The 19166-nt window shown below is 40.6% G+C and overlaps 1 protein-coding gene across 1 annotated transcript in view; it reads right to left on the bottom strand.

Annotated features, from left to right (window-relative positions):
- PDE7A (phosphodiesterase 7A) overlaps positions 1-12967 on the bottom strand; it is a 95049-nt gene extending 82082 nt beyond the window's left edge. The window contains exon 1 of the mRNA XM_032996185.2: positions 12963-12967. The gene's annotated coding sequence lies outside the window, so the exon portion shown is untranslated. The remainder of the gene's footprint in view (positions 1-12962) is intronic.
- Positions 12968-19166: the final 6199 nt, after the last annotated feature.

Genomic DNA, 19166 nt, shown 5'->3' with positions numbered 1-19166 from the left:
TTATTTATTTTTGTTATAGAGGTATAGCAACACCAAAGTGTTCATTTGAAGCACTTTGTTTGAATTAAGTTGATTTCCTTGTGAACCACGGAGTTCTTTGAGCACCATGGTGCTGTTGCTCTTAAAGGCATCATATGAAATCATGAGGTGCCATAGTTCACCTCTGTAAGCCCTGTGTACTGTGGCTTCTTTATCCGGGCAGGTACAGCCTTTAATATAGACTACACATCAGAATTTATTCAAATTTAGGGAGCATTAATACAGTTCTGATGATTCTTTTCACACTTAATGTGTTTTACACAATATTATCATTTTCAGGGTGCTGTATAGCAAGGAAGAAGCGTTACTGATAGCTGGATTTACCACGAAGAGGGGCACTCATAAAACCAGAGGGAGAAGGAAGATCACAAAAATCAGAGTTAGTTTAGTTTCCTGGATACTATGAAAAGAGGATGAAATCACACAGGTACTCCAGCAAGGCACTCTGCTGGGCTAACCACACGGCACAGAGTGCGGCTCTGGGGCACAGCCAGCTAACACTGGCAGAGCTGAACAGCCTGAACAGCAGAGGATACTTTTCCCATGTTCTTGTACAAAAGAGAAAATAAGGATCCTCAAAGGCATAAGATGCTTGTACTTCGAAAGCACCGTAAGAACACAGAAAACATTTACTTGTACAGGTTCATGATCAAGACAAACACAAGAGTTTAGCTTTTCCTCTTACCTGAGGAAGTTGCATGGTATAAAAAGCGGGGTTATTTCTATAGACAGGGAAAATGTCTTTTTATTTGTTACATCCTTAGTAACTGCTTTTTACATATTGGTTTTGGCATGTGTCATTTCTCTGGCACATACCCAGATACATCCTTTTTTCCTACCCATAGTAGTAGTATTTGAGTGAATACTGGATATTTCCATAGGACTTGCAGACATCTGGCAGCCCAGCTGGAGCATACTCCTGTCCCCATTTGGTGTGTCCCTTCCCTCTGCCTTGCCCTGGGTCTGCATCAGGCTTGTTGAAATTTTTGTGGCAATGCAATATTCTCCACTCCTGTTTGGTTTGCCCATCCCCTGCACCCCCAGATCATTTTCTGCAGAACTTTTATCTATCCCCTCAGTGTGTTCATCCTTCCTGAGTGGGATGATCTGCACTCGCCTTTATCTGAGCACACTGTGATTTCTTCAACCCATTTTTTTTTTTTTCATTTGGTCAAGATTGAATACCAGTCGTGTCCTTCCATAAACTTGCAGTCTTGATTGGCTCTCTGTCATCTGCAAATTTAATAAGCTTGCTCTCAAAAACATTCAGGTCAACAGTGAAAATTCTATGAATGAGTGAGTTCAAGATCTGGAAGAGACCTGAAGAATGGTATTTAGTATATCCTGTCAACCCTTGCTAGCTCCTCTGGGAATGGTTTCCATCATTTTTGCACCCATACTGCAGTAGCTTTGCCTACACTGTGGCCCAGGTTCATCTTTCCTAACTTCAGAGGCTTAACCTAGAGAGTAGTTGCCTAAGGCTAATTTCATAGTCGATAATTAAGGGAAAGACAGAAGGCCATTCAAGTTATTCTTTGAAGTTGCCCTTCTCTTCCCTGAAAAGAAGGAACACAGCGCAGCCTCTCTCCTAATTTAGATGCTTTGGTTTGCGTCCACGAAGGTGATCAGATGAAGTGGGATGCGTGATTTTGTTTATGGTAGTGTCGGGTGGATCGTATAGAAGGGCAGTGTCGGCGACGACAAGCTATGTCACGTGTGCCGTGGTCCCATTAGCCACAGGCTTTGTCACTCTGCTGGGGAGGCAGATTAAGTTGGTTTGGCTTACTTTGGCAGACTGCTTGTTTGCTTTTGCTTCAATTTCTGGTATTTTTACCATTATATTGAAAGCTATTTAGAATATTTTCTATATTTATAATAACTTCAATTTCACTAAACTGGCATTGGCCGATGAACTCATACTAGTTCTGTGCCAAGACCAGCAAGCTGGAGCAGAAAGTTAAAGAGTGATCCCAAATTAAGAATCCCCCTCGATGCTTAATTTAAGACCAGAGTTTTACTGACAAGTTATAGCCTTGAGGAACAGGGACTGACTGTGGAAACAGGCTAACAAAAGTTAGTTCTGAACACAGCTGCAGACTGTCAAAAGTTTAATATTGGTTCAAAGACAGCTTTTTGTAATTCCACTGAAGATATTATTGGGAATAACAGTGTGAAAAGGTGGTTATTTTCACACTGTTAATCTTTCACAAATTCATTTCTAGAAAACTTGCTGGAGTGCACACAGCTTAAATGGTCTCAGCCATTGAAGTTCTGGTTTTCTCAGTGACTACGGTTGTCTGGACAAAAATCTTCATATTGCACAAGGGTTAAAATGACTAAGGGCGTTGGTGTCAGCATAAGCCTGTGGAGAAAGCTTCTCTTTGTGTCATTTTTACATGCATAATAACAGCTGATGCGCAGAATATTTTTAATATCAGAGTGGGAGGATATGAGAACCCCAGGTGCAGTTTCAGAGGTGCAGCTTACAAGTTTAATGGTGTTATTAGAAGCTGAAAATTCACAGCTTTTTGTGTTAGTAATGGAAGTGGGTTTGGCCCCCTATGAACAGACGTAACAAATGCATTGCACATTCACCCGCTGAATCATTTCTAACATATCGTTCAGCATACAGCACCTGGTAACCTCCGTGGTAAACTGTAGAGCATCGATCACCCATTCTGTCTTTAGAAACTGTAGTGGTTTATTTTGATTTGGGTTTGTAACTTTTTTTTTTTTTTATATGTTGGCCTCATTAAATTTCACATCTTTTCTAGATTTCTTTGCACAAAGGTGTAATTTTCAGCACCATCTTAACAGGGATTTTTTAAAGCAATTTTGACTTGTATTTTTTTAAAAAAATTAAGTAAGCAGTCCCATGATCTAGGGATTGAGAGTTAGGTTTGAATTTGGAAGGTGTATTAGGTTCAAAAGATTCCTGATGTCCCATCTGATTCTTTACTGTTCCACTGGCATGTGGCAAAGGACTCTTGTAATATTAAAACAGAGAATATCAAATATTGCTAGAAGTGAAATCACGAGCTAAAGTTCCTGCTTACCAACTGGGCTGAAGCAATGGTGTCTTATTAATCTCACTGTGTTGTGTTGTCAAATACTAGAGGAAAGCAGTTTGTTGTTGAAAGCTCAAAAATGAGACCTTTCTTAATAACATTGGTATTTTTCAGACAAATAACATTTTCATTTATTTCTGGTTATATTAAAGATGAGCACACTCCCTTGTTGCAGAAGCTTATTTATATGAGAATGTAGCATAGTTGCTTTTTTATATATATTAAAATGACTTGAAAATTTCTAGCAACAGGAAGGACACAAAGGTCTCCCTTGGGTGGATGAAGCGAAGCAGAAATGGGAACTGGAGGAACCCGTAGCATTTGCACATCTGATAAGTTGGATGACTACATGCAGGAATCTAGCAGTCTTTCTCTTACACCTACTTTCCTCTCGCACTTTGGCTTTTTTGCTATTCAATTTTACTTTTATTGAAGTGCCATTTTGTGCAATTATTTCCTCACAAAAAGAGCTAAGTTGAAATAAATATTAACTCTGATTAGAATTAACAAGTACATTCAGAGGATCACATTAGTAGTAAAACTGTATACTAATTAGTATTCAAATTAAATTACTCCATTATATTCCAAGTAGTTATTTTTTCTGCCTTTTCAACAGATGCTCGAATGTAATACTCCAGTTCCTCCATTAAATTTGAGTTTGCATCCAAAATTAATTAGGTATTTCATCTTTTTGTGCTTGCTTTTTAGCTAATTGGTGGGACTGCTCTTCTATCAAAACCTATAGCAGTAGAAGGTAATCCCATTCAGATGAATAGAAGTGAGCGGCTTAAATATTTGCAGCAACTCATGTTTTTCCACCGCGTAGCATCCTGACAGTTCTTTGTGAAGGAAAGAATGTGTCGGGGTTTGCGGAGCCGCGGACGAACGACACGCCGAGACGGGTTCAATGTGGGTGATAGAGCATCAATCAATGTGTCTCTTTATTGGTCCAGGGTACATATATTTATACAGACAATGATAATTATTATGCCTACTAGTCACTAGCTGATTGGCTTAAGCTCTAAAGGTCGTATTCGCACGGTCCACCTACTTGCAGTTAGCTTACAGCACAAGCTTCTCATAACACTAAGTTTCCCATGCTACTATTTCTAATTCCTCTTGACTTGTTTTCGATACACAACAGTACCGTAACACAATGTTTCTCAGACCACTGCTACCATAACACTGGGTTTCTCAGACCACTATTCCTAATTCCCCTTAACCTGTTTTCGACACACCACGGTACACAGGGCTGAAGCATCCTTGACATTCCTCCTGTATCGGCAGCTGCGAGCAGCTGCAGGCAAACCCTAGTGAGGCCCAGCATCAGCGAGGCAGCATCAGCCCCTAGAACAGGCTCTGATCGTACAGCTGCTCGGTGGGCTCAGGACCCTTGTCTCTGAGCCATTCTCCAACAAGGGTTAGCATTAGCATGACTTCTTCTTGAAAGTCTGGAAAAGCATCTGTCATTCTGCCAGTCTTCCCATTAACTACCTGAGGGAACGCAGGGAGATTTCATTACTTCCAGGAGGCTACCTCTGGTTTTATTTAGATTTATTCTTTGCTAGATTTTTTGCTTTTAACAATAGCAAAAAGGTAGCTGGAATCCTGTCTGATTTACAACTCACTAAATTTCTATGTGCTTAATCCAATTCAAACTGAAAGGAATGTTGCCAATGTGTTAACAAAAATGCAACAAAGCGATGGGAGGGTTAGTTTACAGAAATTCCTGAATTCCTTTGTCTTGACCAAATGAAAGAAAATTATTCTTGTAGAACAAGTGCATACTAAAAGGATTAACTCTGATAAAGTGACTTTTATATTCAGATAAAAGTCAGTCTGAGTACTAGGAGAACATTTTTCAATCAATTTCATAAAAGCAGCTTTGCATTTAATTAGAGATGAGTCTCTTATTTAAAAGCTGAGGCGGGGGTAGTACACTAAAACACAGAAGCTGGGCCTCTTAATGTTGTGGAGTGAACTGGAAATGTGGTTTTAAAATACATCAGTGCAAAGCTAGATGCTGCTGCGCAGAGGGGCCATGCCCCTCCATCTTTCTCTTCCTGGCTATTTGCTCCTACCAGTACTGATGCTCAACCCTAGGGTAAGCCAAGAGAGTTTAGGGAGTTAAACTGGCAGATAATGAACCTTAGTCCCTGCAAAAAAAAAAAAAAAAAAGAGGGACCAGCCATACAGCACAGCTGCTACAAGGTGCAGATATATAAGTGGCAATGGGAGTGCCCCTGTTGGAGTCAGCCCACGGTTAGACCACATCGTCTGTATCATACAAAATCACCTACAGGGTGTAAATCAGGATTACGTAAGGGCTTACTCAGATACTATATAATTCAAAAAGTAGTTCATTTTAGAAAATGAAGTTTTAGAATCTCACATATTCTTTGGAATATACATGTAACATATATTGAAATATATAACAGATATGGGGAATATATATCTAGCATCTGCTTATGATACAAGGCAGGCATAGCAAAACTTCAGGTGAAAATACGGGTTAATTGTCATGAAGTATTAGTGGTACGAAGTATATACTTAATTTTATGCATGTTATTACATGCTTTGCTGAGTTGGGATTATGGAGAACACCCTCTAGTCATGTGTCAGAACATCAGTTAAATCTACATAAATCAATACCATGTCAGCACTTTTCTAGATTAAATTACATGACTAGAAGTTTGTAGACTACTTTTTACAAGTATAGGCCTAAGAAAATAAGCAACTTTTATAATGCTTAATCTCACCTTGGACTCTCAAAATTTGTTAATATGATTCTTCACTAAGCAATTTCATTCTAAAATGTATAAAACCTGGATAAACATACTAATTTGCAAATTGTTCAAAACCTGCAAGACAGCATGTTTTATAGAATACCAGAAACCAGGGAAAAGCACGACATCTGCTTAGCTGTGTGTAAGAGGTTTTACTTACACACTCAATTCAAGTTTACGTAAAATAAGTAAAGAAAACATTCTGCAGTACCCGTAACTTGTCTGAAAAGACAAAGAGTTTAAAGCCTCTAAAGAAATACCCTGATGCTTTACTGCAGAGCGCAAAGATCTGAGAACCAAGAGGCCCAAATAGCTTAATTTGGTGAAAGATTGGTTATAGTGCTGCAGATCTTGAACTGGATGATCCATGGGCAAACTACATTGCATCGGTAGCCAAGGTAATGAATTCCCAGATAATGGGAGAATTGACTTTAATTTGTTAGAAGTCAGAACTAATACTAATATACTGCAAGTCAATACCATTTGCATTACAAGTGAATGGTTTATTGCAAGGTATGGAAAAAAAATGCATGGTGTAAGGCTATGCTTCCAAGTAGCATATAAATTCAGAGCATAATTGCTTTGTAGTTCAATTTTCAGGTATATTTTTGTTTTCTTGTCACATTATTGTGTCTACATGCATGAATGTCCATTTGCGGAAAGAGTTGATGAAAGAGATCTTTCTAAACAGTACTTGGGAAAAAAAAAATGAAAAGACGTACATCATGCAAACTTATTTATAGTTGCCACATATCGAATTGTAGGAACAAGCATTGTTTTGTATGTAATTTGTAGCAATACGTTAATTTAAATTGCACGTGACTTTTAAATAACATGCAAAGAGGAAAAGGAGGTGAAAAAAATTGGTGAAATCCGCTATTCAAATTGTCTATTTTGAATTGTGACATCAAAAATGATGGTGAAAGATTACAAAGTCAGGTGCCTAGCACCAGCAGAGGAGACCGCGATGTGAACAAACAGGAGCAGTATGTACTGACTGTTACCAAGTAATACATAATATGGATTCTGTTCTACTCTGATACGACAGACATACTGCAGGAAATCATTTCCCCTTTCTATGGCACAGACTCCATGCACACTCCAGAAGTGTTTATGATACTGCCACGTTCCAGCCAGAGGGTGCTGGTGGCCAATTTCTACTTGCTATAAGGAGAAGGTTTTTGCCCAGCTTCCCAGGAAAAGCTTCACGTCTCTGGGTTTGTGATTTTGGAACTGAATGAGCACCTAACAGTGCAAATTTGGAGAGTTAGCTGCTGCTTGATATTCTAGTTTCCATTTGTTAGACCTGCAGAAGGCTTCATGCATGAGCTGGCACAGGGTTAACCCTGGCTGGGGAGGGGTGGTTCAGCAGGGCAGCAGTAGTCCCCAAGGACTGCACATGCCTTCTTAGGTAGTTTAGGTACTCTCGTGCTAGGATACCACGGTTTGGGAATCCCTGTCTAATATTTGTAAATTTTTTTGAAATAATATTTTGAAATAGGATGTAAAAGTTTGAAGAGCTGTTTTTTAAGGAAAGCAAGAAAATAAACTACCTCGCTTCCCCTGAAGTGAATTATCCTCCCCTCTACTTTTGGGGAAAAAAAAAAAAAAAAAAGCACTGTAGAATTTAGTGGAAAACCCATAAGGTTACCCAGTCACGTAGAGAAAATTATGGCAAATTTTATAAATAAAATCTGCAAACGATTGGATGTTCATCTTCTGTCAATCTCAATTGGGAGTTCTCTCACTGATTTATAGGAGGCTGGGATCTCACCTTCTGAATCAAAAGGACATTAAAAATTATTTTGTAGGTTTTATAGCAACCATAAAATTCTTTATTGAATTCTACATGATTTCCATAAAGTCCATAGGACTCTTTGATATAATAAATGCCTTGTAATCTATTTGCCTGAAGTAAGAAAAATAAGTTATGCTAAGGCCCGTGAATATTTACCTCCAAAGATTGTTTTCTGTTAAAGCATAATACTTCATTTATTGATAGGAATTACCACTGAATTTTGTGGCCTTGAATTTTCTATTGCGATCAATAGATAAATCATAAAGTTGAGAAGTGCACGATGTTCTTTAGCAGGGAGTAAGTGCCAGCGCTCTCTACCTTTACAATTATATTGACCTTATTAGGGGCAAATCAGCTGTTTTGGGAATAAGCAACCACTAAACAGCGGCCATAATTTTAATCCTGGTTTCTTGCTCGGAAGGACGGCCCGCGCTCTGTTGTCACAGCTGCCTAATTGAAGTTTGATCACACAGCTGGCCCACGCACCGGTGCCCACTCCGCGGCTTTGGCAACTCATTGCTGTTACACTAACTTTTTGTTTCTCAATCATAAGCAAATTAAAGCAGGCAGCTGCAAAATCATCAATAGGTTAAATTCATTAGCTGCTCTCTGTATGAAATAAACAGGAAAATGAAGCTCTCCTTGGTCTTAATTAGTTCTTATAAAAGTTGGCACGGAAACAAAGACATTTGTACACTCCTTTATTTTTGTAAGAGACTTGCCCGAAAGAAAAACCTCAGACGTGTAATTTCCTTTTTTTTTTTTTTTTTTCCTCCTCTGCTTAATGCTCTCGGTCAGAGGCTAACCCGGCGCCCTCCCTCTAAGGGTAGAAAGAAAGGTGGTTTGGCAAGGGGTTGCTCTATGACTCTTTTGTGCGGATCGGGGCATGTTCTGGGGAGCCTGCACAAGCTGTTTCCACAGCGATAGGCCACACTCTGTATTTACAGTCTCCTGTGCGGGTAATTCATCTGCAGGAGAAGCCTTCACCGAGTGCTGTGGTTCCACAATCATTACCGCTGGCTCTGGGCCATGCCACATCACCCAGCAGTACAAATTTGATCTGGATCAGGTGTGTGGGCACACGATTACATTTTTGTCAAATTAGCAGAGCGCTTCGTGAGGGTTTTATGCTGCCTGGCTGCTTTTATCCTGGTTGCAGAGGAACATGCGGTGCCTGAACCACAGAGGGTTAGGGCTGTGTGGGCAACCGATGCCGGTTGTAGCAGTCATCCCGCCGGGGCAACGTTAACCTGTCAAAGTTGTGTTTGAGCAAATTGAGTCGGCAGTGAGCGTTTCAAGGGGAACAGCACATTGTGTCACAGCACCCCTGGCACTGTAAAGCTGGCAGCAGAGACCTCCAAAATACTTAACGTGCTGTCAAGCCTTGGCCTATCCCACAGCCACAGGCTAGTCCAGAGGAGTTTTAATGCTCCTAATTCATGCTGGTTTCCACGGAATTTACCTGTGCTTCATGCTTGTGTGTTACGCTGGCCCTTACATACTTTATAAGGTGCAGCTTTGTGGTGAGCTGAAGACAATGGAAGGCTCCTGCTGCTGAAAAGGTGCGATGTCACCACTTCCATTGCATCAGCTCTAGTGATGATGCTAGTTGTGGAGTGAGTCAGACTAGCAAGTTGATTTAACCGAAAACTAAGGGGAAAAAAAAAAAAAGAAAAGGGAAAAAATCAGCGAAAGTTTGGACCGCTCCTTTGCTGGCAGCCAACTGTAAGCCCAAGGGTTCAGACTTTGAATTTCAGCTCTGAGTATTTTCCAGCTGAAAGGGCTTGTCATTATAAGGGGGAGGGAAAATATCCTTAAGAACAGTTATGATAAATGGTTAACAATGGAGCTACTAATTTAATGAAATGATAGTTTGCTGAATTATTGGGAAATATTTCCAGTGGTTTCTTCTACACCTAGTATGTGGAGAATAACATTCACGTTTATGGTTTTGCTTCTTTATTGGTGAAATATGCATGCCAATTAAATACATTTTTAGGAATTTTTACTTTCTCCCAGTAAGTGACATTCAGAAAAAAATATATCTGAGACTTCTGTCTTCTCATCTAGTAATCTGTAACTCCTCTACTCCTAGGATTGCTTGTTGCTTTAATTCTTTGATTTTTAACTCCACCACTGAATGGACATTCACTTCTGAATCTAGATAAGATAGTTACTCATCAGCACTTTAGAAAGAGTTTACCTTTCTCGGCCATTAAGTCAGCATTTCTAAGACAGGGTAATAAATCCTACATGAGGATGAAGGAGGCTTTAAAAAGAAATGGCTACTGACTGCCATCTCCCCCGCTGCATACCCTCCCTTCTGGGAACTATGTAGGTTCCTGGGAGCCAGGCTGCAGTATTTTGGAAGAGAATAGTTGTGGGGTAGGTGCAGGATGGAACTGAGGACTATGTTGGGGATTTCAGGAAAGAGCTTGCTTAGACAAACACTGCAGGAGGTGTCAAAGAGTGGTTGATTAAGAAAACTGCATGAAGGAGAAACAAGTGGGGAGAACTGTTAGCTGCTGGAGAAAGGTTGTACCTGGTGGGGAGGACTGAAAGCAGCTGTTGATTCCCAAGGAGCAGGTACCAAGAAGATGTGGTACTGCTGTTTCCTAATCTATTTCTGGTAAAATAACCTGAGAAATAGGTCAAAGCACTTACACTGCTCAGGCTAATCTTCCTGATTCTTAGCTGTGGCTGATTAGGCTGTGCTAAACTGAATAACCCTGCTACCACAACTGTGAGTTTGTTAACTTACGATAAGAAGTAGTAGAATACTGCCTTAAAGTGATACAGCTGTCTGCAAAATAAATTACCAAGGCACTGCCTAAATAAGGAACTGGGGGACTTACTTCACTTTTACTTGAAGTCCTGGATAACTCACCCCTGATTTATCAAAGCTATATAAACTAGGGACTTCCCATTCTTTGCTTTTCAGAAAGAAAATTAAATTAAAGCCAGAGAGTTTATTATGATTTACATCTTAGTTATAGCTACCTCCATGACCCACTTCAAATTAGGGAGGATAGACAGAACTTTATTATAAACAACAGATGAGAATAAAATTCCCAGTGTTTCACTGAGTATCTTACTGAAAATGATAAGTATATTACTATTACTTAAAACATTGGTTATAAGCCTCTAATTTAATTTCTAGGGAAAAAAATGTTTATATCATGTCACTCAGGTAGTCCACCAAGCCTCTGAACTGGATTTACTAGAATGAGCTAGGAAGTTACATATCTGGATTGCTTCTCTGTGTCAAACTGACCACGTAAACGCATGAGCAATTTGGGTATGCAACTGATTGTTCACTTAAGGTTCATACTTCTTGAGTTTGCTACTTTTTTCAATACTGCAGTTGTTGAAAGATATTAAAAACCCAACATATATTTAAATTGAGATTCTATGTGAATAGTAACAGAAGGTCACAATATGTTCAGAGAATTCAAATATATGAATGTTCTCTTATGAATACTTACTTCTTGTATAGATGGAGTTGCAGATGGGTTACCAGATGGAATACCTTCCTTCCAATATAGATACATGTATTTAAAAATGGATGCAATGCAATCATATTATTTAAATCGATTCTGTTATTACTTTTGAAGCCATAATGACAGTAACTATTCTGTAACAGAGAAATGTGGCAAGAGGAATGTAATTTCTTGCTGTAGAATTGTTGGGCTTGTCTGAGATCTAAAAAGGTTTGCTCTGAAGAAAGGACCTTGAGCGAATTCTCTTTTCTTTAGGAGCGTGCTGGGTTTGTGTGGCAGGGTTTTTAGTAGCTGGGAAGGGGGCTACAGTGGTGGCCCCTGTGAGGAGCTTCTTGAAAGATGCCCTGGCTCCAAGTCAGACCCACCTCTGGCCAAGGCCAAGCCAATTAGTGACAGCGGCTGCGCCTCTGTGATAATGAATTTAAAAAGGGGAACCTGGGAGGAGTGCGAGTTGTGAGGAGGAGTTGCGAGAAGGACACCTATGCAAACACTGAGGTCAGTGGAAGGAAGGAAGAGGAAGAGGGGGGAGGTGTGCTGGTGCAGAGAGCCCCCCTGTATCCCGTGGTGAGGCAGCGGGGTGGCCCCCCCTGCCACCCATGGAGGTCACTGGTGGAGCAGAGCCTGACCTGCAGCCTGTGGAGGAGCCCACACTGGAGCAGGTGTCTGTGCTTGAAGAAGGCCAGGACTCTGAGGGGAGAAGACCCCACTGTTGTGGTTCGGTGCTGGGAGGGCTGCAACACGTGGGGGGGACCCACACTGGGGCAGCCTGGGAAGGGCTGCAGCCCGTGGGGAGGCCTCACGCCAGAGAAGGTTCATGGAGGGCTGTCTGCAGTGAGAGGGGAGCCCTGCGGAGCAGGGGAGGGATGTGCGGCGTTCCCCCCACCTCCCAGGGAGGAAGAAGCAGCGAACTGACTGTAACCCCCATTCCCTGCCCCCTGCGCTGCTGGTGGGGAGGAGTTAGAGAGATCAGGAGCAGAGCTGAGCCTGGGGAGAAGAGAGGGGTGGGAGGAGGTGTTTTTAAGATGTGGTGGCAATTCCACTCTGTCTGCTAAGTGTTGGTTTTGTTACTGTTTGAATTAAAGTGATGTTCTTTTTCTTCCCCTAACAAGTCTGTCTTTTGCCTGTGACTGTAATGGCTGAGCCACCCCTCCACATCCTTATTTCAATTCCCAAGCCTTTTACTTCATTTTCTCCTTCACAGCACTGGCGGGGAAGGGGTGAATGAATGGCTGTGTGGTGCTCAGTTGCCCCCTGGGCTCAAGCCACAACAAGGAGATTGTTTGAATATCTAACGGGTAGCGTGCAATACAGATCAGACAGGGTACTAGATGTCCAGGAACATGCAAAGCAGAACTGGCTAAAAGGAAATGACAAGAACATTTTGGGACATAGATGCCTCAGAAGTAGTCTTCCCTTCTTAACAAAAATCAATCCCTGTGCCTGAGCCAGAGGCCCAGCGCATCTTGGCAGAAGCATACTTTTCCACTTGCTCTGCCTTTTGTCCTTTGATTCGCTTGCTCAGCTCATCACCATAGCACAATATTAAAAAATAAAACAAAAGATAGATCCTGCCAAAAGCATGAAAAACCAGCACACACTGTCCTTGTATATGCCCTTTCACAGTGTACATATTCTCCCATCTCATCAGCCTCATGCTTTACTCATCTCCTCATGCTTTACTTGTGTTGGGTCTTTTGTTTTCAGACTGCCATTCATTCACCCGTGAAAAGTCATCAACTACTAGCAAGAGCTCTTGTTTCAGTCTCCTCACCTGCCTTCTTTCTCTGGTCACTTCTGGTCAATCACCAATATAAATTCAAACATCCTTGCTAATGTTCTTACCACCTTTTTTGCAGAACAAGGCACAGAAATCAGTGATAATAATAATCACACTAGGAAAATTTTGGGGAAAGGAAACAGGGCCGCCTAGAGCCAGCTGCCCAGGACCCTGCCCAGGTGGCTTTTGAAGATCTCCAAAAATGGCAACTCTACAACCTTGCTGGGCAACCTGTGCCAGTGCTTGGTCGTCCTCACAGAGAAAAAGTGTTTCCTGATGTTCAGAGGGAACCTCCTGTGCTTCAGTGTGTGCCCATTGCCTCTGGTCCTGGCACTGGGCACCACTGGAAGGAGCCTGGCTGTGACTTCTTTGCACCCTCCCTTCAGGTATTTAGATACGTTGATGATATCCCTTGAGCCTTCTCTTCTCCAGGCTGAACAGTCCCAGCTCTCTCAGCCTTTCCTCACAGGGCAGATGCTCCAGTCCCTTCATCGTCCTCGTGGCCTTTTGTTGAATTCTCTCTGGTATGTCCTTGTCTCTCTTGTACCGATCTGGGCCCAGAACTCCAGGTGAGGCCTCACCAGTGGTGAGTAGAGGGGAAGGATCGCCTCCCTTACCCTGCTGTCTTTACTAAAGCATGTCAGCAAGATAGTTTATTTCAGTCCCCAAATTCCTCTTAGTAAAATCAGAGATTTTCTCTCCCTGTCACTATTGGAAGAAAGAGCCAGAAGCTTTAGGTTCCCCATGAAGGTCAGGAGTGCTCTATCCCACCACTTGTGTCTCCTACATGCTTTGATATTGTCAATATTAACACTGCCAGCTTCAACAAACTAAGAAACCAATTCATCTTTTAAAAATTGTCTTTCCTCGCCTTGGAAGCTAAAAATTCACACCACTGTTGAGCAATGATTCCAGTCCTTTCATGCATGTATGTCTTTCAGCTCCCGGCTCCTCGTTCCTGAACTTGCTATGAGCCGGGAAAAGGAGGGAGCAGTAGGAGGAAGGACCAGACTGACTCGGAGCTCTTCAACCCTTAGCTCTGGTTGTGTGTAACTGGAGGCTTCTGAGGCAACCCTGGACCTCCTGCTCTGCCTGGGCCATGTTTCAAATTTTTTACAGGCTGATATGCAACTTTGTGTTTCCAGACATGTTCTGATTTGTCTGTTTTGAAACACATGCAACACGTAAATGAAATGTAAAGTGTAAGACTTTTTACATAAAAGGTCTTTTGGGACTAGGACTGTCTTTTAGTTTTGCATTGCCTGCCACAGTGATGTTGTGGTGCGCTATTAGCTGTTAGGACACAGAAAAAATAAAAATTACTGAGAAGAGCGAACATGTATTAAACTATATGTTTTATTGTTCTAAATTATATAGCTGATCTGACAAAAGAGTTATGACAATTCATTAAAGTCTGAGTCTTTTAAAGATTCATTAGAATGTGCTTAGGATATACAATCCCCAGAGGAAAAAACTAGATTTACAGAGACTGTGTTCGTTTCCATCAAAGAAAACAAGAGTATTTGTAAGAAAACCACCACAGGTTACAGAGCAGCATTGCTTCAACACGCCAGAGGGAGCTGTATTCACACAGAACTGGAGGTCTAGGTATGTGATAGGGTTGCAGATCAGTGATGTTTGTCTTGATAATAGGATGTATATAAGTAGAGAGAGTTTGGGTAACTTCAAAATGATTTTGTTTTCTTCTTTTTAGATTTTTTCCCTTAGTTTCTTCTTATCATTAAAAGAATGTACTTTTTGTTTTGTTTCGCAAGAATGATAAAGTCATTTCAAAGATTGAGATCAATCAAGCTGATTTAATAATCTGGTTTATTGTGTTCATACAACGTAATAGATCTAGCTGTACCTACTCTGTTGTTAATGTTCTGGAAAAGATATTTTGACTGTGCTATTTTGACTTCTCGTAACTATGAAAAACATTCACAGTTTAGATTGAAATGTGCCTTGCCTTGTCCCCATCCAAAGCTGAAATTTGAGGGAATATTTGAAATTAAAGAATATACATAAGAACAAGAGAAATGTTTAAATCACATTCTTCAGATTAAAAAGCATCCACTTAAATTTTATTTATCAGCTATCACACTGTTGCTTCCGTTTTCATAAATAGTGGGTTTATATAATTGTAATTGCACAAACTTTGGACTCTTGCCAAAGCAGACTTTACTGGGTTATGGGGCTCCGTGAATCCATTTGCAGGACTTTAGTCTGCATAAAACTATACTCAGTGTCTATGACGATGTTTAGGTAGTGGGGCACTCTAGGGACACCCCTGTGGGAGGAGGTCAGGGACTGGACACAGCCAGCTCAGTAACAGACCCACCACCAGACACAGATAAACCCATCAGCCAAGCTGGTGGCACCTCTGAGAAAACATATTTAAGAAAGAGCAAAACACTGCAAGGCAGTGAGGAGTGGGGGAAAAGTGTGAGGAAGAACTTCGCGAACACCAAAGTCAGAGAAGAAGAAGGAGGAGGAGGAGGCACTCCAGGCACTGGAGCAGAGATTCCCCTGCAGCCCATGGAGAGGACCATGGTGGAGCAGGTATTTCCATTCAGCCTTTAGGGAGGGCCACGGCGGAGCAGGTATTTTGCTGCAGCCCATCCACCCCGTGCCACAAAAGGTGAATATTTCCTGAAGGAACTGTGGTCCGTGGAGAGGAGCCCGTGCAGGAGCAGGTTCTGTGGCCCACGGAGGGCTCCCACTGGAGCCGTTCATGAAGGACCGCAGCCTGTGGGTAGGACCTATACTGGAGCAGGGCAAAAGTATGAGGAGGAAGGAGCAACAGAGAGGAGCTGTTACGAATTCAGCAGAACCCACAATTCCCTGTTCATCCTGCACTGCTCAGGGGTGGGGGGTAGACAGACGATTTGGGAATGAAGGACTGATTTTGAGCCTAGAAACAGGGTGGTGAGCGAAAGGTGTTTTAATTTTTGTCTTCATTTCTTACCATCCAAATGTATTTTAACTGGCAGTAAATGAAATTAATTTTCCCATGTTGAGTCTGTGACAATAATTGGTAAGTGATCTCCCTAGCTTTATCTTGATCTATGAGCTTTTTATCTTATGTTCTCCTCTTGTTCTGTTGAGGAGGGGGAGTGAGAAAGCAGCTGGGTGGGAGTCTGGAAGCCAGCCAAGGTCAGCCCACTACAAAAACATGTAATTTGGAATTGGGTGATCTGGGAAATTAACTTTTTTGAGTTCAAAGGATGAACTATTTGGTTCCAGGGATGACATACCAAGAGCAATTGGGTTTTTAAGCCTCTGGCATTGATAGTCTTCTCTATTCCAAATGGAAACGAATGTCTCTCCAGACTTTTTCATGGTATAAGTTAGAGGACATTCCCCATCAGAATAGGAGAAGATACCCTACATCTTCTGTTTTGATATAAAAATTTACAAGAACTCAGGAGGAGACCTAGAGGGACTTCTTCAGTTATTCCTGTTCTGGAAAAGACTATATAGTAAACCTAAGCCATTACTGGTTTCAGAGAAGTGAAATTTAGAGCAAGACTGTTGTATCTTTAAGTAAACTTAATACATCTGCATGGGGAAAAAGACAAACTCAAGACCCCCTCAAGAGTAAGGCACAGAAGAACAACTAACTAAATACACAGTTGTCCCATATTTTTTGGTGTCATTAACTCTCGGGTATATCAGCCTTTAGACTCATGAATGTTTTATTTGTTCTTTCATAGATCGTCCTGAGAGGTAACCAATTGGATACTGAACAAACAAACAAAAGGAGTAATCAGACTCCACTGACCTGTTTAACCTTGGTTGTGAAGGATGAAAAGCAGCAGCTGCTTTCTGTGGAACACGGCTTCTGGTGGCATTTGCTTCTTTCCTTTTGGATTATATTGGCATAAAGACATCAAGATACTGAACTGATAATGTTGTGAGTTTATACATGGCAGACTGTGTCCCATCACTTTTTGAAGCAGGTATGTTATTTGAATCACCTTGCCGTATTTTTCTGCACAAATCCAAATGAATTATGGGTATTGTAGAAAAAAAGCGTATTATTACAACTCCTGTATAAGATAGTTGATCCTGGTTAGTATAAAATTTGTGCAGACACAGCTGAAGTTAAGTAGTGTCCCATCCTCTTAGGATATGTGGAATTATTATCAGAATTTGGATTGTCTTTTAATATATTTTATTGTCATTCAAGGAAGAAAACAATATTTTCTTGACTCTGTTCTACTGGAACGAAAATGCATAGCTTGAAAATAGGATTCTAATGTAATTTCAGCTATCAGGAATGTATCTAGTACTAAAATTGTAACTGTTATATCTTCTTTAATAAAGAGACCATAACTTTTTCTAGATAAGTGTCATCTCATTGTACTTTTAGTATTTTATAGGACTGCTTTAAATAAGTAAGAAATAATTTTAAGTAGCTAGACCTTCAAGGGGATTAATCCCTAGAAGACTGAATAGGCTAGTGAGTTTAAATTTCCATAGCTGACTAGATTATTAAAATTATTTTATGAGAAAGTACAAATTACATTACTTTTTAATCTTTCAGAATAAAATCCATCGTAACTTTACTTTTGTTTTATGCTTCAGGGTTGCCATATAGCTAATCAGCATTACATAATGGAATTTTAAAATAATGCTGTGTATCTGTGACTTCATATGGTTGCCACCATTATCTTGTGCATTAACAGGCTTGACGTATCTTGCATGATTCCGGTGTGATCAGGGTAGATCCCAGGATTATGTTAAATATGCTCTGGACATACCATTATTAACAAGTAGCATTGTAACTACTGCAGGTGGTAAAGTAATATCTAGATGCTCATATATAATTTCATTCTTCATTGTTACTTTAAAAACAAAAGTTCTGTCCCTTTAGTTGATGGTTCATGTATGACACTTAAAAGTAGAAAGGAATTTTTTTTCAGCAGATCACAGCACCCTAAATTGTGAATTAGCTTATTAGAAAAAGAAAACACCAAAGTAAATATGAATAAGTGTAGGTCTTTTAGTAAATCAGATACTATGTGCCAGAATTACTCAGTGGATTATATTTCTGTGTGCACTTACATGGCATTTGATTTTCTTTTTGGTATTGAGCAAAGCTGAAGAGCTTAAAAGTGTTACATGGCTTGTTCTGAACCAAAATGTGGCCTAGTAAATAATATATGAATAATGGTAAGATAGTGTTTCTAGCTCGGCAATGAGAAGGGTGAAATAGCAGAGTGGGTAGTCTTATCTAACAAAACAGGTTCTCAGAAATTTTTCTTGTGGCTGGGGTTACTGCTCACTTTTAGGCTTTCTCTGTGATCACTTCTCAACATTTGGAGAAGAGTGCAACATATAAAGAAATAAAGAGGTTGTGGTGAGAGTTTTGTTGTGGCAAGTCTGCCATCAAAGAGCTGCAGCTTTCTCTTATGAATGATAGGTATCTGTATCTGGTGTTTTAAATTATGGTTTATATGAGTTTATTCGTGTCATTGCCTAGCATTAGCTACATCTGGTTTAAAAATATTTGGTTCTTCAAATCCAGAAGGATGAACTATGAACAGTAGGGAGGTAGTAGAGTCACTCAGTGGAGAACCACTTGGTTGTCTGCTTTGCTTGTGTGATAAAAGAAAGAATGAATGATAGATCTGAAGTGGTCTAAATCTGCCCGCCTGTGCTTAGCCTTTATTTGCACTATACTGTAAGGGCACCTTGTTAAATTTATCACAGGCCCATGAATTCAGCCCAAAGTCTTGTATCTCAAATAAGATAGGAACCTGATTGATGTCAGTATTTCCCATGCATAACTTTGCAATAAATGATTGCTTTTATAATACTGAGGACAATTCTTTGCATCTAGTCCCGTTGCCTAGGTCCAGATTCATTCCATCAATTCCTCAGGCACACGAGTTGGGACTGCAGTCATCCTGAGCACACAGTAGAGGTTAATAGGGAGAAAGTCAGTTGTCCTCTGAGTATGTATCTCTGTCTGTTGACAATATAAGGAGTCTAGTCTGACTAAGCTTCAGAGTTAATCACTCAATTTAGGCACCTAAAATCGGTTAGGCTGAATCTGAGTCCTTGTGTCGAGAAAGCAGAAATTCAGTACTGTGTTGCATTAGGTCATGCTCAGAGATACAAAGCTCTTATCCCACTGCAGAAAGCCAATAGCCTTAACAAATAGTAGAATTATTCTTCTAAGTCTTAGAA

This window comes from Tyto alba, unplaced genomic scaffold, assembly GCF_018691265.1.
Source record: "Tyto alba isolate M040663 unplaced genomic scaffold, T.alba_DEE_v4.0 Super-Scaffold_9, whole genome shotgun sequence".
NCBI lineage: Eukaryota > Metazoa > Chordata > Aves > Strigiformes > Tytonidae > Tyto > Tyto alba.
This window is presented reverse-complemented; position numbering and strand designations above follow the sequence as displayed.